This window comes from Lepidothrix coronata, unplaced genomic scaffold (assembly GCF_001604755.1).
Source record: "Lepidothrix coronata isolate B3197 unplaced genomic scaffold, Lepidothrix_coronata-1.0 Scaffold35, whole genome shotgun sequence".
Lineage (NCBI taxonomy): Eukaryota > Metazoa > Chordata > Aves > Passeriformes > Pipridae > Lepidothrix > Lepidothrix coronata.
The window spans coordinates 3097800-3125434 of NW_016690215.1; the positions used below are offsets into that span (position 1 = coordinate 3097800).

The following is a 27635-nucleotide window of genomic DNA, read 5'->3' on the forward strand; positions in this document are numbered from 1 at the left end:
TAGAGGGGAAAGGCTCAAAGTTGTGATCATGCTCTGGGAAGGACTGAGCTCAGCCCTTCCTGGTGACTGGTCAGTCAGCTTGGAGGTGACCATGAGCTACATTTTTACACAACTGTTTTCATAGAAACAGTCTCTCTTGAGGATTTTTTTAGGGAAAGAGAGGTAGCTTAATGTCTGAGGTAGGGGATGCTGCAGCTGTTGGAAAATGCTGTGAATGAAATTAAAAGGTAATTATAACTCAGTATTTTTCTAAGAAACTAAAAAGTTGTTTGCCAATGAAAACAGTTCATTGAAGTTCATGCTTTGTGGATATCAAAGGGATGATGAAGATATAGGCATTGCAGAAAGTAGCAACAGGACAGTAATGTCCTTACTGCAGATTAGGTTGTCTTGCATGAAATTTTTCTTGGTCTTTGAAAATCCTTTTGCAGTCATGTTTTTTGTCAGTTTTTTGTTAGACTTTTTCCCACTCAACATTTAAGATGCAGAAAATGTAAATGTCACTTCCATATTAAGGATTAGCTCTGGGCTTGGAGAAAAAAGCATAAAGTTAATTGGAAGGTCATAAATAAATCATTGCTTTTCTTGTGTTTGTTTCTGCATATAGTTTTAAAAATCTCTTTGTAAAGAAATATTTAATTTTTAAACAAGATCTGAATAAATTGTTAGGCTTGTTGACCACCTTAACTGCAGTCTGTAAGATTCTCCAGTTCTCAGTTAGTTGAGAAGACTGTTACTGAATTTCAGGAGTTGACTGTATTGTTTCAGAAACAAAAAATATACAGTACTAAATGAAAAATAATTTTAGCACCTGATATCAAATACTTAATAAAAGAAAAAAGAGAAAAAGAGAAAGGTATGTTAATTGCAAGAGAAACAGTATTTCATGAAAAACTTGTGGCTAGTTATGGTGCTGTATCTTGGACAAGTTTGATTTCTCATTTTCAGTGAAACTATGTAGTGAAGAATGCCTGTGCTGGAGTCACCGTCCCTGGAGATATTTCAAAGACCTGTAGATATGGAATTTAAGAACATTGCATAGTGGTGGACTTGGCACTGGGTGCTGGGTTTATTGTTCTATGATTCTATAATATGATACTGTGAAGCAATAGAATTAATATAATCTTAGAACATGATAATTAATACACATCTGTCATTTTAGAAAGATTTCCAAGAGAACTTTTTAGTGTATTTTTTGCTGTTAATTAAACATAAAAACTTCTTCAAGTAACTGTTATAGTTAAATTGCCTCACTAGTGCTGAACAAGTGGTCTTGGAGGCCGTGAATCAAATGAGAGCACTGTGCAGTCTCTGACTCTACAGGACTGTGGAACTGCAATGGTATGTAGCCCTTCTGCCTCAAAAACCAATGAGTGAGCTGGCCAGAAGCAGAGAACCCTCTTCTAGCTGGGTCAATGGGGACATCAGTATAAGTCATGGGAGCAGCTGGCACTTCCACTAGGGTGGGGTGCAGAGAGGATCCAGCCACAGTGTAGTGTCAGTAAAATAATCTCATGTCACCTTCTCAAATCCTTTGGGTTTGCAGTGATTTGAACTGTGATATTTACAGTTATGTGTAGTCACTAGAGCATCTCAGACTTCAGTGACTTGGTACCATTTAGAGATAGTATTTAAATTTCATAAAGGTATAGGCAATACAGAAGCTATGGGAGGAAGCACTTAGTTGATATGAAAGTGGTTTGCCAAACAAAACTGCACTAAATTGTTGTGGGGTGAGGATAATTCAGATTTTGCAAAGTATTTTGTATATAGTGTACTCTAGATTAGCTATATTTTAAATGTATGAGACTAAGGAGTGAAAATTTTATGTATCTTAGTTATCAGCCTTCTGTTTTTTCTCAGAGCATTTTCATATGCTGTTTCCTGGTGGAGTCTCTTTCTATGGTTTCATAGTTTGATAGTAGTAGGTGGAAATTGTTACCTTGCTCCTAATTTAATAATTGTAAAAAGTAAACAAATAAAAAATATTTGTAGTCTGGAGAAGGACATAGTGGTGGGGTTTTTTTTTGTTCCTTTATCTTTGTAACTATGAAATTAATACTGAGTGGATGCTGTGCTCAGAAAACAAATGTTGAACATAATTCTATTTTGAATTAAAGTGGCACCATACCAGTGTGTATATCATTATTGATACTCTCTGGGGGCTTGTAAAGTACATATATCACTGTTTTGGACTGCAAATCCCTTTACTGTGATACTAGAAAACAGTAATAGGCAATATATGAAAATGATGAAGTAGAAACTGTCTTTTCTTAGTCTTGAAGCCATTCCTGTTCTAAATAGGTAGCTATTATACCAAAGAAATCACTGTTTTGCAAGGTTAAATTTGTGAAAGCTTTAAGGATTTTCTTTTTTTTTTTTCCCCTGAAAATGTATTTAAACCAATTATTTGAGCAAGTCTGCAAAACTATTAGTACAAGGTTATGGATTTTCCACTGATTTCTGAATTGCCTTCATCATAAGCTTTTCTTTCATCTGGGCACTCACTATATATATATATGGTGAGATTGGTGCTTATTGCCTCCTTCCCAGGATGAACTAAAGCCATGATGTTGGCTTTGATGTAGAAACAACAACAGCTGTTCTGCTCTACTCCTCTTTCCAAGGACTTCGGGTGAGGTAAAATTGCAGATGATGAGGATAATGAATTCAAGGAAGAGGAGTTGGGGAACTTCTTAATATATTAGAGCTGAGAGATGACAGAGATAGCAAATGCTAAATAAGAAAGAAGATAATGAATTGAAAGAAAGGTTCCTCTCGAAAGGCTGGTGGCATAACCAGATGAAATCTATACCCATTTGTGATTGAAACTTGTGTATTGTTTGTAGGTTGCATTTTGTCTATCTTCTGATGGATTTCCACTTCAGATGAACAAAAAAAGTTCTAACTTTCCATATGAGTTCTTGGTGGCAAAAATCAGCTTCCTCAAAGATGAATTAGTATCATGGGATTACTTTTTATATTTATTTTATATTTATGTTCATATATCTGTTCAAACACATATATGTTGTTGTTGTTGGATCTGGGAGTTATTTTTGTCCCTCTTAAGTTTTAAATACTTAATCTGTGAAGTCTTCTCTGGAGCCAAGTGGGTTGTTTTTTTCATATTGATGAGCTATACCTCATAACTGTCTGGCAGAGCTAAAGTGCAGTTGTTTACATCTCTGTGCTTGTATTTCATTTCTGCTCTTAGCCAAAGTGCTGAACCATAACAAATCTACAATGCAGAACATTTCTTTATAAAGATTGAGCATAGTAATTTTAGAAACCGGAATAGAGTTTATTTAACAGGGGAAGAAAAGAAAGAAAATTCATCAACCTGAGCTCTTTATTCCTGTCCCACTGCTGGCTGCTGTTTCCAGACTTGGCACAGTTGAGTTCCAGCTCCCCAGTTCAGGAGCATGAACTTTACCTGGGATAAGGGCTGGGTGTATTAAAGCTTCAGGAGGCTTCTCTTGTGCTAGGCAGTGACCACCAACAATTACAGTTCCCCTTCTGTAAACCTGATGCATTGTGTAGAGTTTTAAAAGCTGTATTGACAAACGCAGTTGAGATAATTAACCTCTGGAGGCTTCATTGAGAGACATGAGAAAGCAGCTGTCTGATATTTTAAGGAAGCGGGGTCCTTTGCATCAACAGTGATGTAGGGCTGAAGGTCAGTTCCTGTGACATAACAGATGATGTGTAATTACATTTTTTGTATTTTATAAACTACTTGCTTATGGCAATGTGAATTTTTGATAGACTCTGCAAAGCATGAGGGAAGATGGACTTTCCCATTAGTGGGAACAGCGATATTTGCTGAGGCATCTCTTTGATTAACTGTGGGCCATTAATAATGGTGAGTGATTTTGAAAACATGAGCAAAAAGATTTTTTGAGATTGGGATGGTTGAAAGAAGGGTGAGAGTGAAAGAAAAAAATAAAGCTTTTTTTTGTGTGCTGTTGTATCTTCTGGAGACGGGCAGGATCCTTTTGCAATGTGAAAATAAGGCTGTAGTGTGAAACGTGGCAAAAAAAGGCCTCCAGATTTTTAACTAGATTGTTTTTGAGTGTACAGTCTGACATGTCCTGTTCTTGTCCATCCGTGCACATGAATGTCTTTTTAGAAAAGAATAAAAAATGCCTGTCAGCAGCTGGAATGTTCCAGGGGTCCCATTTCCGCAGTGCCACTGAGAAAAAAACTTCTTGACAAAACGTGGGAGCAAAGCTTGCTATTCCATAGCTTTGCTTGTGGGTAGGATCCCACCTTTTCATTACGATTTTTTTCATAATTTTTTGTTGAAAATTTAGGACTGTAGTGATATTTATGCTGGTTATGACTTCTTTCTGTAAGCATTTTGCATCTATTCTTAGGTATTTTATACTGAAACATGAAAACTGAGAGGGAAAACTTGCAGAAAACATAGCTAGCTAAACAAGAGTTTGACTAGTCAGATGGCTTGAAACATTGAAAAAATGGATAGGAAGATTAAAGCTGATTTTACAACTTTCCAGCTTGGTTTCACAGTTTATGCTAATTTGTTTTTACATTTTGAATTAATTATTACTGTTTATTATAGTTATTTTTTAAGAATAAATATTCTAAAATGTTATTGGATATGAGAGCCAAAAAAAAAAAGAAGTTCCACAGCAATTTCCAGGAGAACTTTAATTCGAATAACAATTTTGATAATGTCTCTCAGAACTTACTCATAACTGAGACTGCACCAAAGTGCCTTAGAGGACAAATAATTTTTAGGTCTGAAAAAGTTTCAGTTTGGACTCATGCTTATTACATCTTCAAAGTGCAGAGCATGAGAATATGTGACAAGAATTTGGGTGCAGGCGAGCAGCATATCTATGGTTTGAAGAAGTAAGTTGTCTTCCATAATGTGCAGTTTCTTAAATGGGAAATTAAAATCTGAGCATTGAATTCCTTTATTGAGCTTTCTTGTTTCCAGAAAAGTGTTTTGGTTTTCTCTTCTTATGCTTTGCACTCACAGACAAGAGGAGCTGCCTTTCTGCATGTGAGAAGTAGATGAGAAACAATTTATTATTTTTTGTTTGTTGGAGAAAGAAGTTCTGTAAAAAGTCAAGTAAGAGTCTGGAAAACACAAGAATTCTTCTCTCATCTTTTTTGCTTTGTTTTTGGAGCTGTTTGTTATAGGGTGGTATCGAGTAAGCCATCTGGGTTCCCAGAAAGTATTTACTTTTTTTTCCCTGTAGCTGGCCATTTAAATAAAAAATACAGTTGTCTACACAGTGACTGTAAAAAAGCCATATTTCTGGTCTGTTACATGTGCTTGCCCAGGCTCTACAGTCTTTGCTTGTAAATACAAGTTAGCAATTGTAGATCATCAAATGTATATATGTATGCATGTATTCTTTCTTTAAATATAGAAACTGAACTTTGACCTTTCTTGCAATGTGCTGCCTTGCTGGCTGGCAGCCACCTGGCTAATCGGGGTGAGATCAGGGCTGTTGATGTCAGGGACTGAGGTGGGCCCAGGCTAGTGTTGGTTTGGGGTAATGTAATAAATAGCTATGATTTGTTCCTGGAAAATTTATGATTGCAGAAAATTACAGGGCAACACTCAATGATTTTTATTTTTTTGTTGTTGTTGTTGTTTTGGTTTGGGTTTGTTTTTTTTTTTTTTTTAACTTGGTACTATTATTTTCTTTCAGTAAGTGCCTGGAGAAATACTACCTGAAGTCAAGGGTCTTGAATATTATTTTATTTGTTATGAACAACAACGGCAATATCCTTCCCAAACCTCATCGCTTCTGTATTAGAACTGTATTAAAGTTTGGAGCTCCTTACGTGGCATTGGGCAGCTGAGTTACACATACACAGAAAGCCTGTCAGTGTGGTATTTGCTATCCTTGCAGGTGTTCATGCTTGCCCTATGGAAACACGACCAACCAGCCTTGGCAAGGACTAAAATCCCAGCATTTATGCTCTTGTTCCTCCTGTGATTTGACCAGTGCTGCCGTACTTCATTTGCTATAGAAACCCCTAACCTTACCCCTTCTTGCACAAGTGAAATTATGTCTTCGTATGGAGAGTGTGTAACTTACAGCTTCAGCTGAAGTCTTTAGAGAGGAGGCTCATGTCTGCTTGCATCATGTGTGTACAAAGAAAAGGAGAGAGCAAAATTCAGTCACGAATTGTGGTTTTTCCCATTGACTAAGTGGGCCTTGCCAGTGAAGAAACCATCGTGGTTAGGACTGAGTAGTTCTCCCTTGTGGGGCAGGTCCAGGTGTGTCATTAGCCCAGCATTCTGAATCTGCCAGTTTTCTTCTATTGCTACTGATGCAAGGCCAAGGATCTTTGGGGAATGCAGCCTCTTCTATTTAGAGACATTATAAATCAGAACAAAACTGCAACCTTGTTAAATCCAACTCCTAAAGTTATTGGTTGCAATAAAGGTTGAATATCATGAGTAACTCTTAGAATTTTTCCATTTTCTGTTTGGGAGCAGTGAAATATTAGTCTGTCTCCATACCTCACCATGAAATAGATAGCTATAAAACGGCAACAAAGGTATTGATAGGACCCTCTATACTGTGACTGGTGTGGGGTCAAGACCAGATTTGAGGGAAGTGCAATATTTACTCTTAATCTTAAGTTTTCTTTTCTGAGCAAAGTGCATTATGTTAGTTAATCTGCTAGGTTTTGTGAGATAAATGAATAAAGTGGTGTGCTGGTTTAATGAAGGCAGCCAAAGTGTGGTCTTTCACAAAGCTCATTTAAATATCTCCCTTGCCAGCTTCCTGTATTCAGGCTCTCTTTTCTCCAGAGGTTTACCTCTGTCAAGCACTATGTTTCTTTTACTGTAATGATGTAAAGGGATGCTAGGAGTAGAGGGACAGCGTTGTGCTGAACATGGGCAGTGAAGTAACAACCAGATTGTGGTGTTCCCCTTGCTGCTTAAAGATCAGCAGTTTCCTATATATCCTTTCCAGTTTAAACTCTTAATTCTGTCAGTGACATTTATAGTATATTGGTAGTCTGTATGAAGTTTCCAAAAGCTCACTCCAAGCTACTTAGTTCTTTGAGTCTTCCTTTTCTTTAGGGAGAATTAAAAGCAACTTCTGTGTGAATTGTTTCTTGGTTCTTTCAGCAGGAAGAAACTGGATGAACCTTTTGGGTTTTTTTAAATTGTGCTCTTGAAAAATGTGGAAAAATAACATGTAGAAGCTAAATGGAAGTATGGAGTTCTGGAAAGCAAAGGCACAAAAATTGCTGTCATGAGTTGGAAAGTGAAATTTACTGCTAAAAGATATGGTTTAAGCTGGTTTTACTCAGATGTATAACTCTGTCTAGAGAGGAGTTCTCATGGGAAGGTTGTCACTGGACGAGGATGAGAGAAAGAAGATTTCCAGACTTCTTAGGATATTAGAGAAGAAAGATTAAAATAAATGTTTTTTGTCTCAGAGTTCAGTAAACTTCCACCTTCTGCTGTTTTCAGGAATAAAATCTCATGTTTACACCAAGAGTAGCAGAGGAGTTTTGTTGAGAGAGGTGTGCAAGAAAGGCAGTGTCACAGCATAGGGTGATACAAGTCTACCCGCTTATAATTGGGGTTTGTCACCCTTTTCAAAATGTATAATGTGGCTAAATGAAGAAACTTCTAAACAGTGCTTGTTTTTCAGGAATCTGTGTTTCTGTTGTTGGTTCTTACTGCTATCAATCCTCATGGTGCTGTCATGTAAATCAGTGGCTGACTGGTCTTTCTCATTTATGATACTTGCAGCAATTCATTAGCTCTGTCTTATCTAAAGGACTTTTATTTTTAGCTTTACAGCCCTTTAATGTACTTTTCTCTGGCACTGACACATGACTCTGAGAGAGAGCTCTCCAATCCAGCTTGAAAATGTGTTTTCCTACAGAGAATGAATACAGTGGAAATTCATCCAGTTTGTCCAGGGACTTATATTCAGGACTTGCCAACATGCCCAGTGAACCTGGACTTGTTTTGGAGTAATTTCTGTAGTGAAACTGCAGTATGGGAGTGAATACTAATGACTGAATAGATAGAAGAGACTTTGATAGTAGATTTTGACATACTTTCCTTCTCTTATGGGCTAGTAAGTGCATTATATATTTTAAAAGCACATTGTAATACTTTGCAACATGGATATCTTGCTTACAAGAGCTGCCAAGCTTCAGCAAAGAGCCTCCATTTAAGATGCTCACTGACAGGTTCTGTCACAAACTACTTATCTTAATTATGTTTACCTGTCTCCTCTGTAACTTAACTGCATTATGAAAAACTTCCTTATCTTTCTGTTAGTAGCAAGCTATCCAGTAATAGCAGACTTGCACGTGGCACTGATGAGTAAGTATCATTTAGGTAAACTAAATATATTTAGTGGCACCTTTCATAGTTGTTAACAAGCTTTATTTAAAGAGCAAGAGCTGAGTGATGAATTTAGGTACGGAGGTGTAGGAGAGTATGGCTGGAAATTTAAGTGAGGAGTCATCTGTAGTGGTAGCTAAGAAGGATCTTCAGTGGTGGTAGTGCATATAAAATCCTCCAGAGACCATTCCTTGCACTTCTTGCAGTCAGGGGAGAGAAAATGGCTCTTCCAAAAGGGAGTTCACTGCCCAAGACAGATAGTGGCTTCTGCATCCTACTCCTTGGGACAGTCTCTTTTTCCTGTGTCAGCAATAGATCAAGTTAAAGGGGACAAGCATCACTACACCGAAAATTGCTTTTCTGAATACCTCCCACAGCCTCTCTGAGGGCAACGTTCAAGTGAAATATGTAAGAAGCATTTAGAATATCTAAGAGCTGCCTACTCTCTCTGGGTTTGCTTGGATTCAGAAGAGAGAGGAAACACTGCAGTGGAAATGTGTGGATATGAAATGAAATGGGGAAAAAATGGAATAAAAAAATCTATTTTTCTGAGACTGGCTGTCTTGTCTGTAACATCGTTCTCCATATTGCCGATGTGTCTGAGGGTGTTCAACAGCATCAAAAACTTGGGTTATTTAAAAAAAAAATCTGTAAGGAGTTAAAAATTCATTGTCTGTTTAAAAAGCATAAGCAGAGGGAATGAAAAGGAGGGGACCTGGTGAGTGTGTGTCGATGTTGGAATTACAGATGTCGATGTAGGGTTGCAGAAAGGGCATCTGTGCATGTCAGGCTTCTGAAAAGGAACATCACCTGAGGTGAGTGAGTGGTGGTTGGTTTAGATGGATATTTGCTAAGAGAAATGGTATAGTGGAGGGAGGTGGTATATTTAACTTGGCTGGATAATACATTCAGTATGACTTTGGTTCCCTCTGTTTTCACATAAACCTTTAACGCTACTTACCATTGCTTGCAATCGTTAGTTGCTTCTTCAATAAATGAAGTGCATCTTTGTGGCCCTCTTAGTGCAGATAAATAAATTTCCAGAGTTTTCTATCTGAAACTGGATAATTTCACACTCAACTGTGTTCACATTTCCCAAACAGTTGGAGTCATCGGCATCATCTGTAATTGGGTAATATCTTTGTCTAAATTAATTTGGTTTTCGGTTTCAAAGAGATACCAAAACAACAGTAGTAAAGAAGCCCTCCAGAATCATGTTGGATAACATCTCTGCAATCTGTTCTTTAGTGCTAACTCAGATCTTGTGAAATGTTTTTATGGCACAGTTATTTTTTTCTTTTTTTATTTTAGGATTTTGTTTTAAATGTATGGCTTTTTCTTTAGTTCCAGAGACATTCTTGAAACTGCTCTATTCCTGACCAGTGTGGTCTGTCTGATGGTAGATCAGAATCAGAGATGCAAATGACTTCTATCCAGTAACCTCCTTTTTCCCCAAAGATAAGAACAGCTGCTTGGGCAGTGAACCTCCCTGTGAAAAGCCGAATGTCAACCCCTTTGCCACGGTTTGACAGGGATTTGGCAGCTGCTGCCATCGGTGGGACTTGCAGAGTACGTAGAGGGAAAGACAGGTGAGAAGTACTAACCCCTGGTCCCCAGGGATGTGAAGAACCGGGTGTGCAGGTAGAGGTGAGATATCTGGTAACTGAGGGGAGAACAGACTATGGGGAAGATGCTGCACACTGGGATGTGCTTCCTGTGCTGCTGAAATTGTAAGCATCCAGATTTGAAGAGGGAAAAGAAAAAGAAATCCCAGATAATGTTAACAGGAAAAGGTAGGTGTACTGTCATGTTGTGGATAGCTTTGTACCTCTTGATCTTTCAAAGTAGCTAGAGATTTTATTCCCTGCATCGTGTGACATGCCTGGGGCTTGTGGCCGTGTGTTGTTGAAATTAAGGACAAGATTTCTGTGAGATGTCTCTTTTTTACCACAGTGGTGCTGTCACTAAGCAGTTGCTCCCTCTGACATCTGGCTTGTCCATTTAATTCCCACTTTGCTCACAAGCCTGTGCCAGCTGGTGGCCTGACAGGGAGATATTCAGAGGTGAGGCTAATGTGCAGGTTGTGACCTGAACAAATATATTACTGAATGTCTTGAGGACAAAAAAAAATAGATAGAGATGGTCTTTGATACAAAGAACTGTGTTGCTTTGCAGCTGAGGCAGTTGTGTGGTGATGGTATCTCTGGTGGTGAGGATAGATGAGGTAGTCCGCTTAATTAGTAATTTCTCACCAGAAATTCAATATATAGAAAGCAAGAACTAACTGCTCACATGGATACTTAGACCAAAGAAGTATTATAGTCTGCAAGTCCTAGTCTGCAAGTCCAAATACAGTGATAGACCAAATGGCCTTCTCTCTGTAAAAAGCAAAAAAGCAAAAAAAGGAGAAAACAAAGAAAAAAGTAAAATAAAATTTTGATATGGTTGATAGGTGTTGCAACTCTGTCACTGCAAGGTGTATGTGTGGGAAAAATAGAATTTATGCTTTTCATCATTCTAGTCCAAGGAGATATTAGTTTTCTGTAACCTTCAGAGCAGCAGTAGTATTTCAGCATTTCAGATGTCCTTTTTCTTCTGTCACATGGCATCCAGGATCAGCTTTACAACCTACTATTGTCAATGCAAATGACTAGGTACTGTTGCTTCTCGTTTCCTCCCAAAATGGGTATCCTAAATTTCCTTTCTGAAAAACCTTCGTGCTACAAGTAAATATGTTGAAACAGTAGATTTGAAAGGAATAGTTTATACCTGGGGGAACCACTTGGCTCCTCTATTTATTTGGGAGTTATACTCTGTAGTGTTTCCCAGCTGAAGCAGGTAGACATTTACAACATGTGTCACATTCAGGTGTGGAAATAGTTTCTCCAGCAAAATGAGGAAACCAGGTTTGGAATAATCCAATTTACCTGGTGGATTTTGTTTGGTTAGTTTTCAGTTGGTCAAAAAACACATGAACTACTTGAGCAAGTGGTGTCTGGGAACAGGTGGCTTCTGTATTTTATCATAACGATTCATAGTTTGAATAAAGGTGTCATTGGAGACAAACAGACACTGAGGTATCTCCTTACAGCGAATTAGCATTTTGCTTGCACAGCATTTCCTTCAAAGATCAATTTCTTTTAAATTCAAAACTGATCATAAGGATATAATTCATCAGGGTAAGTCTTTGTTATATGGACAAGCAGAAAAAAAAGGGCCTTATTTTTGTTTGTGGGATGTTCTGTGGGCAGACATGAGAGTAGGAAGCAGCAGTGTCTTCAGGGGTTGTGAGCTCAGGCATTTGATCAGCATGAAAAGTTATTCGCAGATGTTAAACCTTCAGGCATTCTGCACTCCATGTGTAACTTCTCTGTTAATGAATTTGCCATGATTAGACAATTTCAATTGACCAGAAGGAAAAAAGAAGGGCTACAGTTTCTAGAAAGCTGTTGTTTAATGCTGGTGACTTTACGTAGCAGTAGAATTTTCACTACGATGAAAAGCCCTGCATCAGGTTGCAGGGCTGTCAGAGATCTTTTGAGACTAATAGGGAAAATACATAATGAGAGATGAATTGAGTAGCTTAGTTTCTTGAAGGAGCTCAATTTCCTTTTCTTAAAAGAAATTTTCTCCTGTATTACTGCTAAAGCTAGCATTTGAAATACTATTGCAGTGTAGCTATTTGGCAGCTTGGCTTGTTCTCATGTTACAAGAATGATGCTAATAATTCCTACTGACTGCTGTGACCTCTGCTGGAGGGAAAAGAGTCCATTTCCTTGTAACCTTTCTTCTCAGAGCCTGGTAGCATAATCTTAATTTATTTATTTATTACTTGTTTGTTCCCTGCAGCAAATTTCCCTACCTGCCAGGTGGCTGAAGTGATTTGCATACTTTTTGATTTATCTCCTATCATAAATGTCGTTCAAAAACAAATATCTGATGAAATTTTTAACCTAATAGGCTTTCAGTTCTATGAGTATGTGCTTTCTACTCATCATAGTGCTTAATTTAACTGTGCCTATGAATGTCTGTCCTAATGTTGAAGTCCACAGCTACATTTCTGTTTGCCCCTTTGCCTCACACTGCATTAAGATTGCATTTGTACAACATGTCATGGTTTGAGTGTCTCAGAGATGTCAACATGTATTGCATATATTGCATCACCTTTCTGAGTATGTACACTGAATCTGCGGTCAGATCTTGTTAGTGTGAAGTCTGTTGCAGTTCTGCCTCTGTTGGAAACCACTGATAGTGAAGCCATTTCAGAATAACAAATCTTTGGCTTCAGACTGTAAGAATATCCACTAATTAAATATTTCTCATTCTTCAATGCTGCAAACAGTGGCTTACAGTTTGACTTTATGCTCCAGTTAACTAATTAGATTCCTCTTTAAGAAGATGCATGTTCATGTATCATTGTTTTGGAAACATTAATGGTTTTGGGTTTTGTTGTCTGTTGGGTGGGTTTTTTCTTTTTGTTTGGTTTGGGGTTTGTTGTTGGTTTGTTTGTTTGTTTTTACCTAGAGGACTTTTTGCTGTATCTAAAGCAGACCTGTCACGGCTTCAGATCAAAAACTACCTTTGCTACGATGGCTCTGCCCCAGAAAGGTTGTGGTATGGAGCGGCAGTGAGCACACCTGTGCCTTGTTTTTTAAGGGATTCCAAGCAGTACATGGTAGCCCCATTGTGCTAAACAACCCAAACTTTTTGAGCTCTGACCCAGAAAGCATGACTCAGAGTTACTTTTGCTTGCTAGCTCTCAGCAGCCTAGGAAGAGCTTACTAGAGGCACACATAGGCCCACGTGATGTTTGTTCTCTTCACATTTGTGGGCAGTGTTGTTGTGTTTTGGTTGTAAAAGCAGCCCCCTCAGATGGGGAAACAGGTCAGCAGAGCGTTAGGTTTTGGGTGAGAGTGGGAGGCTTTCAGGGAGGAGTGTGAGATGGAGTGAGCTGAAGCCTTTGAGTTTCTCTGTGTGCTCCTTTCTTCTGGTGAAATGGCGTCTTTCTGTGCCAGCTTAGCTGCCTGTGGTGAGACAAACACACAAACCAGGTGTTGGAGTCACAGCTGCGACACTGACAGAACAGAAAAATAGCAATAAGGACAAGGAATAGGATCCACGTGAAAAATTGTGTGTGTGTGTGTGTGTGTGAGAGAGAGAGAGAGAGAGAGAGAGGGAGGGAATTCAGAGTTTGCTGTTTCTGTCGTGTCTCTGGGGGCTGGAGTGGCACCAAAAGTCAATGCAGAATGAAGCATGAGGAGGAGAATCCTAAACAGTTAAGTTCTGAGAAAATGGAAGGGATCTGCAGGGCATAAAGGAATTTGGGAGGAATAACAAATGAAAAAGTCTGTATAAGCACAGGTTTTTTCCTTCAGTTTAGCCTGTGTTCTAGCAAACAGCACAGAGGAATCAAAAGCTTCCTTATTACAGAAAGGTAAAATCTGAACTATTGTATTGGGAAAAAAGAAGATGATTCTATAAGTGGTGTTAAAAGTCTGTCTCTTGCCATTTGATTATTTAAAACTGGAAATCCTCATCCTGTAGTATCTTCTTAGACTCTTGCTCTTCAGAGGAGCTATGTCTGCATCTCCATCTTCTTTTGCTCCTTGCCAGGCAGATTTTACCAGGCTTGCTTCTTCATTCTATTGAAGCTTAGTGAAGAAATGCAGCTTGAACTTTTGGAGACTACCATGACCATGATGTTGCACTTGGAGAAGAATCTACAAACCCAGAGACTGTGGTTCTCATCTTTATTTGTAGACAAGAATTAATTATAAAAACTTTTATGCTGTTGAAATTAAAGTTAGAAAAGCAATCTCCAAAACCGGAAACAAATTTAACAGTAAAAAAACCCCCAACTAATAGATTTTGAAAAATAGATAAGTCTTAAAACCCCAAACCTTAGAATCAGTTTCAGTTGCTTTTTTAAAAAAACTTTTCTTCTATAAAAACTTTATCCTTATTCCAGGGCATGGTGATATTTGAAGACAGTGATATTTACATAGTAAAGCAGCAGTTATTTCCTTTTCCTCTAAAATTGATTTAATTAATATTTCTATTGTCTGACAAAAAAGTCTGCCTGCCTGCTTGACGTCTCCTCATCTCTTCTTAAAAGCTTCTGAAGACCTTGTGACAAAAGGCAGTCTTTTAAGAATCATACCTACCACTTACAGATTATAAGATTCATTCTACCATGAACTTCAGTAGAACATAAGGAATACAGTGGTTGTTGAAGTTAGAATGGTGATGCTTAAGATACATCACCACCATCACTTTTTTGGGGAGTGGGGTTCTTCCTGTAAGCCTATCTCCAACATGCATATTGAGACAGCACTCCATGTAAAGTATTTATTCTTTCATACTCATTGGAGTACTACTTCTTATGTAGAAATCTGAAATGCCACTGCAGGGAGGAGTCCTTATGGCATCCATGGGAACAGATTGTGGTAGCATTTCTGTTGCTAGTGAAACACTGAAATGCTGGTGGATGCAGAAGCAGAAAGATGTGGATCACCCATTCTTAGTGTGATACTAAAATATCTAGATGGCAGCCATTATGAGTTTAGTAGTGCCAGCAGTGCAACTTTAAAGCATCTTTTAAGAGCAATTTTTTTTTAAATATTATTTGCAGTATTTTCTGTTGGTGTGTTGTGATGTTACAGACTCAAGTATGCAATCATCAAGACTAGTGCTGCTCGCTTTTCTCCAAACTATGCCTCTATTGGAATACTCCTAGAAAGATAGGAGAACTTTCTTCTTGATGGGGAAGGACTGAGTTTCTGCTTAATCACTGCAATATTCCTTAGTTTGTGTTTGAAGAAATATTTCCATAGGTCCCCTCTCACACCAAGCAGTCATGTTTGACTTCCAAAGATGTTTGTGTACTTCCAGAATGAAGGGATAACGTTTCTGACATTTAGTTGTATAGTTTGCATAGATTGCTTTGTGTGGGTTTTTTTATTTGGTTGTTTTTTGTGTTTTTCTTCCCCCCCCTCCCCGTTTTAAGGTACAGTTGGAAAGAATAAAGCCTAATTTGCTCTGGTTCACCTGCCAAAAATGTTTTAGTTGAAGGCTTTCTTCTCTAGAGGATAGAGGGAAGGTTAGGGATAAAGCCTGATTGTTTAGTAACTTTCTGCCTATTAATCAGTAGAAGTCAATTCCCTTTTTAAAGAAAACAGCAATAATTTATTTCATCATTTTTACCGTAGGTTCAATTTAAACTAACCTCACTTGCCACTCCCCTCCAGGAAAGTGGGCCTGAAAGATAGATTTGCCTATCCCTTCTTTAAGCACATGTCTTCTGCAATCTAGACAACTAAGTTTAATGTTTACAACTCAAGTGTTGCTATGGCTTTGAGTGAACTGGTACTGGACATTCAGTTTCTGGTTAGGTACCATTGCTTAGGGCAGGCAATTTAACCTCTTCCAAGACAGAATGGTGGGTTGCAGTTTGACAAGTAGACTTGTCAGGAATAAAGTGTTTTATGTCCAGCTTCTGAGGCAATGGCAGGTTGGTTTCTGTTCTCCCCCTCACCCTATAGTGCATTAAATAATGTACCATTGCCTTCCATTCCTCATAATATTATTTTCTGGCTTTGGCAACAGAAAGGCCTTTTGTACTGATTTTTAAAGGAGTGTCTGACTTGTTAGTTAGCTTAGTGGCATCTATTAAAACTAAGTCTCAGTCATTGACTAGCAATAACCAAAATGTCAAAAATTGTTACTCTCAACCTTCAACTCTTAGCTAGGACTTCAGCAAGGATGACATATGTAATAATGAGTGCTGAAGGAAAAAGTAATTAGTGATTCTTGGTTTTTATCTATGAGAATGATTGCATGGAGCAACCTGACTTGAAACTGCAGGCTTTCATTTCTGTTTTTATTAATACTGTTTGGTGTTTTCTTTACATTATCTGAATCATAGTTGTTGAGGGGGAAAAAATCAATCTAGTTTGCTTGTATTTCATTAGTTGCCTAAATCCCACAAATGCTTATATTAGATTTGTTTCTATTATGTTACAGCTAAAATGCAAATCAGTAGATTTGACTAGAGCTTTTTTGTTTTTCATTTTTGTTCTTCATTTTACTATAAGTTATATCTTGGATGAAATCCCCTTTAAGGATTGTGGAAGACATTAATTTTCCATATAATGGGCTGTCTAACCATTTAAGCTTGGTAGTGGGTAGTATTAAATTAATTTTTGTAATATTTCTAATGTGGGGAAAATATGGGGAAAAAACTCTGTAAAGCTAGAGTTTCAACTTTATGGTAGCAAATCTGCAATAACTTTTTAATGCTGTTGAGCCATTTATATTTTCTGTTGATGGAACTGAGTAACAGATACAACTGTCCAACACTAAGACTTGGAATTTTAGCACCTGCTTCATCTTCTGTGTTTAGACATAAAACAAATTCTGATTCTTTTTATAGCAGCATATTGGAACACGGGGGTTAGAGAAAATCTTGTGCTGTGGAGACATCCTGTATCTTTCCTCCATGATGCAGAAACAAAAAGGGCATATTCTGACTGTATGGTCTCAATAGTGCCAACCAGGAATGGAGAAGGAAATCAGATGATATTAATGGTCGATGGATGAAATAAATACATGAACTGGAAACTGGGATTTGGCAAAACTAGTTTGCTGATATGGAGGACATATGCATGTGTAGGGGTGACTTCTTAGCCTGGTTTCCAAAGGAAAAAAAAAAAAGGTTATATAACTTTGTTGCCTGTTTCTGTGCCTGTCACACATTTTAACTCACTGTCGAATGTGTTTCAAGCTGGCCAGATGGGTGGTGATCTCAGTGGTCCTAAAATAGTCTACCACAGCCTTTAGCCAAGAGGACCTATGATCCCTTCCCCAGCACTTGTCTTTGACCCACTCGGGAAGCAGAGGGGCAGTAGGCGCTTGCCTGTGGCCCCAGGCAGCTGCCATGTGGCTGGCCAGCCGGTGCCCATGCGGGGCTGGATTAGCCCCAGGTTGCAGTGCTTGCACTCTCTCTCTTTCTCTCTCTCTCTCTCCCAGCTATCAGATCAAATTAACCTTGGTAGGTGACCCCTACCAGTTATTAAGTATTGGACTGGGGAGAGGTTGGCAGATGCACACGCAGAAGGTTCTGCCTCTGTGGCTCTTTGCCTGGGCTTCATCAGCAGAGGAATATGGATGATCTCTGCTAGTGGGGGGACTGCAGGCTGGACACCTCGCATCACTGATTCAGACCCATCCTATGAAGATACCATGACAAGTGTTACTGGTTTGTGACTTCACCCCCTATGGGACAGGGCCTGTTGTTTGCTAGCCAGATTGGTCATCTGGGGAGGGCTGCTGCTTGACTGGAGCCTGGATCCATGGTGTTGCAGAAAGGCTGCCACAGCTTATCTGGCTTTCTGACTGCTTCCTTGGCAGCTCATCTAGACAGCCATCAGTGAAGCAACCAGGAAAAGCTTTCAGCAGATTGAAGGTGACTGTAGGCCTCTAGGGCCAGAGGTAAGAAGGACAGGTGCCTGTGTGGCAGACTTCTCGGTCTTCCCATGTAAAGTTTGATTTTAATATGAAAACTTACTGAGAGCTCAGGAAAAAAAATCCTATCGTGCAAGAAGATTGAGCTTTTAAATAAGATCCACTTGACAAGTAACTGTTTTGGTAACTTAAACTCAGAAAGGTGCCATGCAAAAGGTGGAGTGTACTAAAACAAGGACAGGTAACAGAGGGGGAGTACAAAATCATAGCTTGGTCACATAGTGATGTAATCAGGAAGACAAAATTATTAAGGCCAGTTAGAGCCAAAACTAGCTAAAATAATAAGAAGGGATTCTTGAAGTAGATTGATAGCAAAGGGAGGTTTGGGAAAGGTGTAAATTCATGGATGGATACAAGGAGCAATCTAGTATATGATGATACAGAAAAACGAAAGCACTACATGCTTCAGGAAAAGCCTGTTCCCCTACCTCTCTATATGCCAGGATTTTTTGAGAGGCACAGCCAGCATCTAAAGAGCAACAAGTTAGTGGCTGCTTGGAGAAGCTATGTCCAGAAGAATGGGATTGGATGGGAGCTGCTGAGGGTACTGAAAGAGCTGGAAGATATGAGACTGCTACAAAAAGCCTGCAGCTGGGGGAGGTCTCCAGTGAAAGAGAAAAGGTTGATGTTTAATCCATCTTTAAGAAAGACAAGAAGGAGCATCTGGCAACTGTGGGCCACTCAGCTTCATCTGGAAAGGTCATGGAGTAGATTCTCATTTCCAAACATATAAAGAGCAAGAAGACAACCATAGTCAGTATGGATTTAGCAAGGGCAAATTGTTCTTGACTCACATTATTGCTGCTTTGGCTCAAATGACTTGCTGTAGGGGTGAAGGCAAGCAGTAGATCCCTTGAAGTCAGTGATGCTTTTGTCACTGTCTTCCATAGGTGTTTCATTTGGAAGCTGAAGTAATATGGGCTAGGCAAGTGGAATTTTAGATGGGTTGAAAATTATCTGCTGAAAGGTTCATGGTGCTTTACATCCAATTGGTGGTCTTTAACAAGCAGGGTACTCTAGGGAATGATGCCAAGGCTGACACTGTCAGAGTTTTCATCTGCCTGGGTCAGGAAGCAAGAGGCACTTTGTGCATATCTGCAGATATGCTAAATTACATTGTTTGACATTCTAGATGGTAGTTTCAATCCAGAGGGAGCAAATGAAACCCTTGTTATGTTGAATTGAGAGAGAACCTTAAATGTGCTGTCACTGCAAATAAGGTAAATAAGGCACTGGGTTGCACTAGTAGTTGCACCTCAAGGATAGTTTTTATCCCGTCTGTTTAGTATTTGTGAGGCTATCTGGAATACTCCATTTGATTTTGGAGGCACTGAACTCGAACAGATAGATGGAAGGGTTGAAGAAAGACCATTCAGAGGTCTAGTAAATGGTGAGGGACTTAAGGAATGTGGGTGTAAGGGAGAGTCTGACGGAGTTGAGCTTGCATAGTCTAGAAAAGAGGAATCTGAAGAACAGTCCAGTCGCATCCTAAAACTTCTTTAAGGGCATTTACAAGGATCTTAAGGCAGATTTCTGGTCAGTAGTAACAGATGGCAAAAAGAGAGATGTAATGGCACAAATTTTAACTTGGGTTTGAACAGTAGGAAGAAACTTTTTCTGCAGGGACAAAGCAGCCCTGGAAGAGTTTACCCACGGAAGCGGTTTAATTTCTGTCCTCAGAGGAATTTTAAACTCATTTGGACAGAGCCATGGCTGACTTCATCTACTGTTAGCAAGTTTCCACCTGGATAGAAGTTTGTCCCAGCCAGCACTTTGATTCTGTGAAGTCTCAGAGACACAGGGGATATGGAGACAGTTTGGTTCAAGTATGATGCAAAAAGCTGCAGGAAACCAATCTTCATTCAGCAGAGTTTTTTCATGGACCACTCCATGATTTCTTATTCTTTTTTGTATGGTGTCATCATTCCATATTTCACAGATGACTGAAAAAAGAACTTCACTCTGGGCCTTTTAAAATTATGTACAAAAGGATGGTTACTCTGCTGGTACCAATATGCATCCACTATAGGAGTGTAGTTTTGGCATTAGGGAACTGGGCTTTGCATATGGAACTCTAGTCACTGCTACCACGTAAACTGAAATAAAGTAGATCAGTATTTTTGCATCTGAGCCATAATTTTAAAAGTTTACATTTACTATTTAATTGGAGACGTGGATACTTTTAACCCAGCTGATTTGAAAAACTGAGTGTTGCCCATGTATTCTGAGTTAATCTCTTCTCTTCTGTCAGCGTAGATTAGGTAAGGCTCCAAAGTCCTGAAAGAGTGCCCCATTTGATAAATACTGTCCATATTCAGGGAACTTGATGAAAGCATATGTAATTCCAAGGTTGACTGCCTCTCACTGTGCTACTGCTTAGTCTTACAGTCTGCTGTAAAGAGAGCATTTTGGGTTCAGTTGAATGATGGTCAATAGTGGTATTTTTATGTACTTTATCTTTGGGAGACTAAGGAGGTAGTCTAAAAGTCTCTATCATTGTCTTTTTGTCCTTATTCATGTTTTGGATCTGCCTGCACAGAGCACTCTGTGTGTGTGTGATTGCATGCTAGTAATCAAATTTTTAGTGCTCTGCTTATTTTTCTTTCTAACTCGTCATACTTTACAAATAGTAGGTTTTGTGCACAAGAAATGATTATGCCAGTATAATGTGAGATTGTATAAAAGAGATTTTCCCTGTAAAAGATTAAACAAACTGCAGAACTTCCTATCAGTTTAGCAGACTTCTCATTTAATCTCATCACGATGCATGAAGGTTGTTTACTGCGATAGCTTTTATTAGTGGTTATGCAAATTTTGTGTTAAATCCCATCAGTAATAATCAAGGTTTTATTAGCTAGGCAGTTACATTGCTTGGAATTTTCTGAAGCCATGTTTAATAGCTGGGGAGTGAGGAGTGTCTGAAATACTCATTTTAAGGTATGCCTAAACTGTAGTCGCACCTTTTAAAATACCACTGAACTAGTTAGCTTGGTTGACAGTAATAATACAGTTGGTTCAAAGTCACATGCTGGTACCATTTACTGGTTATTGTTACTGTAGGGGTTACACAAGTACTACATAAGGAGTACATAAATGATGTATCAAGCAGCCTAATGTGCAGGGATGTGGTAGGCAGGTTGTATGAGCTCTGCATGTGTAGTTTATGCGCCTGCACTGGGAGGTGTGATGAGTATGCACTGACCAGGTGCACTCTGTATCTCCATAATTAACTTGGGGACTTGGGGAAAGTTTTTTTTTCTCTTGGTCTTTGCTTCCAGAATGCTGAAGGGAAATGTGAAATACAGGCATACACCATTCACAGGTGGTTTTGCTGTACCAGCCATCCTTGCACCATAGGACTGAAGCTGTGCCTGTCTGGGGTGTGTTTCTATCTTGGGTGTATCTGTATGAAGTGCAATTACCCTCTTGAATGCAGGATCGATATTCCTAAAATGGACTCAGGATCTGACTTAAAAGTTATCTAGAAATTATAAATCTATGTGTTTAGGTGTATCATTGGTGCATGATGTCTGAAGTCCAAAACAGCTGCAAAATTTGATGTTTTAAATTATCTCTGTTTATTTTTTGAGCTGTATCCCTAATGGGAGAATTTTCAATGCAGACATGGCAGCTAAGATTGCGTGTTGCTAATATTCTTGATTACTCTGCTTCTGTTACCAAGAAGACTGACAGCTAATACCTATTTCAGTAGTGATTTGTGTAATTTTGGTGTAATGTCTTTATGAATCAACTTATTTTGCAAAGCTAAAATTTGTCAGATAACAGTGGTTCTGATTTGCAATGGCTTCTTTTTAACTGATGTGCTTGTTTTTGTGGAAGCTGAAGGAGAACACTGTCAAGTTTGAAAATTAGGGGTATCAATCGTCTGCAGAAGCCCTTTCTGAAAAGCTGGTGGTTTGTTTTTTTTTTTTTCAATTGTTTATATTTCAGATATAAACCAAAACTAAAACATTGTGTGGTCTAGTATCAAACCCAAACTGATTATCTAAACAATTGTCTGTTGAATATTTTTGCATAAATGTAGCAATGGTTCCTACAACAACTTGCAAGGAAGTTGCAAGACACGCTATGCTTGATGACTACCTGGATTGAGGAAAGGAAAGATGTAATTTGATTTTGAGCTTAGTTTTCTGTGTAGAAATCCTCCTGAAAGATAAGTTGGTTTTCTGTTTTTCCTCTTCAATTTAACCATCCTATTGTAAGTCATAAATAAGATACAGTAAATGTTATAAATGTCTAAGTCACTAAGGATCTTAAATGTTATTGGCTTTGGCAAGAAATTTAATACGTGATCTTCTGCTACATTAATTTGTTTGTCTATTGGTGTATGATGATTTTACTTGTGTAACATGAAATAGTTTGTGTTATTTCTGTGAACCTAGGGTCAGTGCTTTAGCTTCAGATGTATGTAGCTGCTTTCAGTTTTCAGAAAAAAATCGTGGGATTACTGTGAGTTTGAGGCTAATGATTTCAAACATCCAAATTTGCAGCTGAATAATCTGGAATGGTGTAGTCCATCTTGTTTTCATGTTCTGGTTGTATTTTATATTTTTTAAGCGACATTCCAGTTTCAGCACTTTTCTTGTGTATTTATTTGATGTTATAGTCTTACAAACATATAACAAATCTACATAATATTAATAATTAAGTGCTCACTTAGTGAGATCTTTATGCATAACATCAGCTTTTGCAGCTCTCATGGTTTATTATCCTCAGGTTTAGTTGCACATCTCAGAAGGTTCAGAGGATTGGCAGCACTGTACAGCCAGAGTGCACAGAGTATCATTTTGTTTTCACTTGTACTTGTTATCTTGCCTGGCATTGTACCTGAGTGCCTGCCAAGGTCAATTAACTGTAGTGAAGTCCATAGTAGCAACTGACTTTGAACCTTCTCCTACTCCTACAATGACTTCTATTTTGATGAATATTGTCGTAATTTTGAACATAAATATCATATCAATTTGAAATTGGAGATATGTAGAAGATGGCCACTGCACACAGTAAACTGTGTGAAGTTCAGACCTTTCTATACCAAACACTGGAGTAGAACTGCCTGTTCTCTGCAAAAGGAATGATGAGTTTCAGCAAATACAGAATTACTTTCTGATTTTGTTCCTGCCCACAGAAGGGTTTGGAACTAGATGTTCTTTAAGGTCCTTTCCAACCCAAACCATTTTATGATTCTGTGATTTTCCTCAGTTCATGTCCTTTTTCATATGTGTTCCCACGTTTGAAACTGGAGTCTGAACTCTGACTCATTTTACTGGGTAGAGGATGATTGTCATCCTGGGGGTGCCTTGTGGCTTTATTTTCCCAATTTTTACTGAATGAAGAGCAGGGCTGTAAGAAGCAACAGTCTTTGAAAACAACTCAGACAAGATCCAGAGGATAAGAATGCAGAGATGGAAACAACAGCTTTTAAGCACACAAGAGGAGCTGGGTTGCTGCATGATGACTTCTACAAGCCAGCAATACAAAAACCTATATTCATACTTCCCTGTCTCTTCAATGGGTTACACACATCAGCATTATCTGAGTTAGCAGTTCTTACTAATGCTACCTAATATTGTGTGCACGTATGCAGAAATTCATACATTGATGTAGCTTGTAAGTGTTAAGAGTTGGACTTGATGATCCTTGTGGGTCCCTTCTGACTAAGAATGTTCTGTGATCCTGTGGTAATATTAAAATACTGTTTAGAATACGTATAAAAATACTGTTTAATATTTAAACTGTTTAGAAAATAGCTTTTTTCCCCCATGCATCAGGGTGCAGAAGGTATCTGTTTGGTCTTGTCCGGTCTAGTTTAGATGTTTTACCTTTCCTTCATTATTCTGTGTGAGTATGGAAATAAACTAATTACTTCAGTGAGCTAATTCTGACTAAATCCTGCGATGCAGAACAGCATGCGAAATTGCTTGTGCCCTTCTATTACTGAGACCTGCAAGAGAAAAGGGAAAAAAAAGAGCACATATATCATGGATTATATTTTGCTTCAGGCATTCTCTGACCTCCTGTATTATGATTTGGCAGTTACATAAAAAAATTAAAAGCTATTTGGATTCTTACCAAATACATTTCATAAAAATAGAAAATACAAGTAATTCATATTGTAGAATAGCTTTAGATGGATGATTATTCTGAAGATTTTAATAGTCCAATAAGAACCTAATCTAATTGCATGTTGAAATGAAGTTAAATATTTTCAAAATAGATTAGAGAAAGGGAATTGCATTTTGGAAGTGTGGTACAATACCCTTCTTTCTCATTGAGCACACACATTTAAAACCTATATAATTTTGACTAAACGAACACGTCCCAAAGGAAATAAATATAACCAAATGATGATGATGTCCATGTTACCCACTTAACAAGAGGATCACTGACCACAATGCAATGTCTTATCATGTAAGATATGTAGCTATGAGAGCCAGTTACCTCTTTGTTTCCCAGTTACGGCCTCTACAAGACATCTGATGGGGTCAAGGCAAGTCCTGATCAAGTTGAAAGAGCACCTAACTGTACCAAGGGCTCAGGGCTACATATGGGACAGTTGCATGAACATTGGTTTGTTTCTGTGAGCTCGCAGTGTGAGGCTGGAGTCAGTAAGGAAAATTATCCCAGAGTTCATTTTGTAGTTGATGGAGACTGCAAAGCAATTTGGTGCCTGTGAAGCAGACCCCAAAGGAGAGAGGGCTGCAAGAGCTGTCAGGGATTAGTCCCATCATCCCTTCAGATCCTAAATGAAGAAGACTGGAAGCAGCAATTCAGGTCAGAGCTTTTTGGTGACAAAGATACGTCTTAGATACAGCATCTGACTTAGAGATGGGTGTGACCTCCTTGATCTTGTCAGTTCTTTGGCAATTTTAGATCAGTACCGGAAGCCCACACTTCTGATCTTGGTGGGGGAACACACCCTGGCCACCCTTGGTGGCCATTCTGCATGTATCTATTTAAATCTATTATTTAAATATACTATTTGTATTAGGTAGTGAACTCTATAACTAAAAAAGGACTAAATGAGATGCTCTAAAGTAGAATGCAGAATTAGATGCTTTACAGCCACCAAGTATATTGCCCTTTCCACATATCTTTAAGTATAATCATAAATAAACATCAATGCCCATCAAGAACTGAGTTCTCCAAGATTTTATTTTAAATAGGGAAAAAAACTAAGCTTTTCTCCCATCTGAGTATAAGTACAGGCTGGTACAAGGCTGGGGGAGAAACTATGGAAAGAGTGAGTGCAATCTTACCCATGCTTTTGTATAACACTCTCCTGATCCTTTGCTTCTGATTTAATTTTGTGTTATTACACTTCGGATAGCATGTTGTAGTTTACGCAGTGGGAATAAAAACCTGTTTTGCTCTGTGGCTGAATAGGCCTAAGGGTGTGCTTTGACAAGGTGCTGAGAACAGCTGATCCACATACAGTGGGATGCAGGTATGGTCTCCTCCCCCTGCAGTGGAGCTGGTTTGATGCTTTCATGCTCATCGCTGGCTGAGCACCCAAAGTGCCATCAACACCACAGGACTTTTGATGAATAAATTTATGAACTCCTCTGATATCCATATTCCAAAGGTGCCATGAAAAGAATTGATGAAATGGAGTGTATGCATTTCAGGCAGGGAGATGAGAGGGCAGGAAGGGCGACTGGAATAGTTCTTTTCAGGTGCCCAAACTTTTGCATTAAAAAACTGGTAATTTAAAAAATCGACAACCCTGATGGATAGGTTAAATGCACTGTATTACCATGCTCTTTAAATACTAAGATAAGAAATAGCCTGTGCTCTATGCTTTATGCATACTTTTTCAAAATACTGCTTAGAGAGAAACATGTTTTTCTGAAAATTTACTTTTTGTTGTTGTTTGTTTTTCTTACCTCTATCCTGGAAAATAAAATGGGATCAAGAACACAGTTGACTTCCTTTTAATTTTTTTCTTTTTCCATTTTAGCAGTGTTCTAAGCTTTTGGTTATTAAAATGACAACTGTAGCCCAAGAACCTAGAGAAAAAAAAGAGGAAAATGGTGGGGGAGAAGAAAGAGGAAACTTTTCTTTGCTTTATGTGACCGAAGGAAAGATGCAACTTTCTACTTTTCAGTGGTTAACTGAAAGCTTTTCTGAAAGCTGCTTGTGTAGGATCTACCTTTTTCTTTAAAGTTACAAAAAATTAATATGAGGGAATGAGATGGAAGATTCAAACAGTATCTTCCAGACTGTGATTTTGTGCCTTCATCTAAATTTTGAGTTATGTATTTGTAAGGTTTATATTACTAAGAGGTTTTTATGTTTGTTTCAGTTAGGTCCTTTCTAAAAAAACCAGTAAAATAGATGAACTTTCCTGAGTTAGTAATATTTTTGGGAGGGTACCTTTCTGTATGCAAGTTGTATAATGAGAGTTGCTGGTGTCACCATGAAGGTACATTTTATCATCGATCTACACAAATTAAGAAATCCATTAACTTTACTGTGCTTTACTGATAGTCTATTACTTCTATTTGACATATACCAAAGGTATTGCAACAGGTGTATTAATGTAGCAAAATTATTTTATTAATACTAATTTTAAAAAAATGTTTTCATATGAGCTGTCAATGACTGTCATTAGTCTTAGTATTGAGATACTCTAGTGTCTGTATTACATATTAGTCCATTTTCATGTTTTGATTTACCTCTACAGAAGAATTAGTGATTAAATCTAATACATTTTATTAAGTAATAAGGAGTCAGAGTATGTCGGTGTAGAAAAAAATGCAACTTTTGTGGTTTCAGTTTTATTAAAGAAATAAGATACCACAGTTAGCCTACATGCACTTAAATTGTGTGTCATCAAAACTGTTTTTATTCTTTTCCCACGCCTTCATGAAGAACAAACTCATTTTGCCAAAATTTAAGGTTAAAAGTTCAGTTTGGGCTAGGTCTTTATTTGTTTTAATGGTGCATATCATCTTTGGCATTACTTGTGTTAGAAATTTGCTTCCTCCCTACTGCTGCAGGTAGTGAAAGAACTGCTTTAAAGGGCAGTTGTTTGCCTCCTGCCCAGCGTGTGTGCTGGTAGGAAACCTTGTACGTGCACTACTCAACACAGTAGTGTCTGCTTCAGCACTCAGCTGCTAGCCCCTTGCTGACTCTATTTTATTTCACAATTCAGAAGCACACATTTTTAGTAGGGCTTTCAGTGATGACCAAGATGTCTGTTCTGACGTAGGAGAGTCACCTGAGGAGACTGGTTTCTTTTGCTGAAGGAAGGACTTTGAATACAGCCACAGCATGTAAAACCAAAACTGCCAAGTGGCTGATGAACGCTCCTGCTCTCCAATGTTCAGCTTATTGGAAAGAGGGGTTGGGGAGGTATTTTCTTTGAAGAGGGAGAGAGAGGGAAAAAATTGGCCATGAGATTAAGGTTGATATTCTTTCTCGATCTCTTCTAACAAATGTTTTGGATGTCACAGTGGCCACGTATTTAGCAGAATTTCTGACTGCAGACCCAAGAAATGCGTTGCAAAACATCCACTGAGATATTTTAAAATTCTCTGGGGCTGGGGAGCAAAGCAATGGAAGTTCCCAGATACAGACAAAAGAGTCAGTTAATTCTAGGCTGAATCCATCATGAATGCAGAAGTAAAAGAAAGCAAATATATTCATATTCATGTGGAACTGGAAATGGTGTGGGATGAGCAGGATTTATTTTCTATGTAGTTTATCCTCTCTTTTTACATTTCAT

General features: G+C 38.4%; 1 protein-coding gene across 4 annotated transcripts in view; it reads left to right on the forward strand.

The window, feature by feature from the left end:
- Window positions 1-27635, forward strand: part of FRMPD4 (FERM and PDZ domain containing 4) — a 299178-nt gene that overhangs the window by 118195 nt on the left and 153348 nt on the right. Inside the window, exon 1 of one of the 4 annotated variants that reach the window (XM_017812341.1) lies at window positions 17573-17854. The exons of the other annotated variants lie outside the window; for them this stretch is intronic. The gene's annotated coding sequence lies outside the window, so the exon portion shown is untranslated. Of the gene's footprint in view, window positions 1-17572; window positions 17855-27635 lie in introns of those variants that run through there. 4 annotated transcript variants of the gene reach the window in all.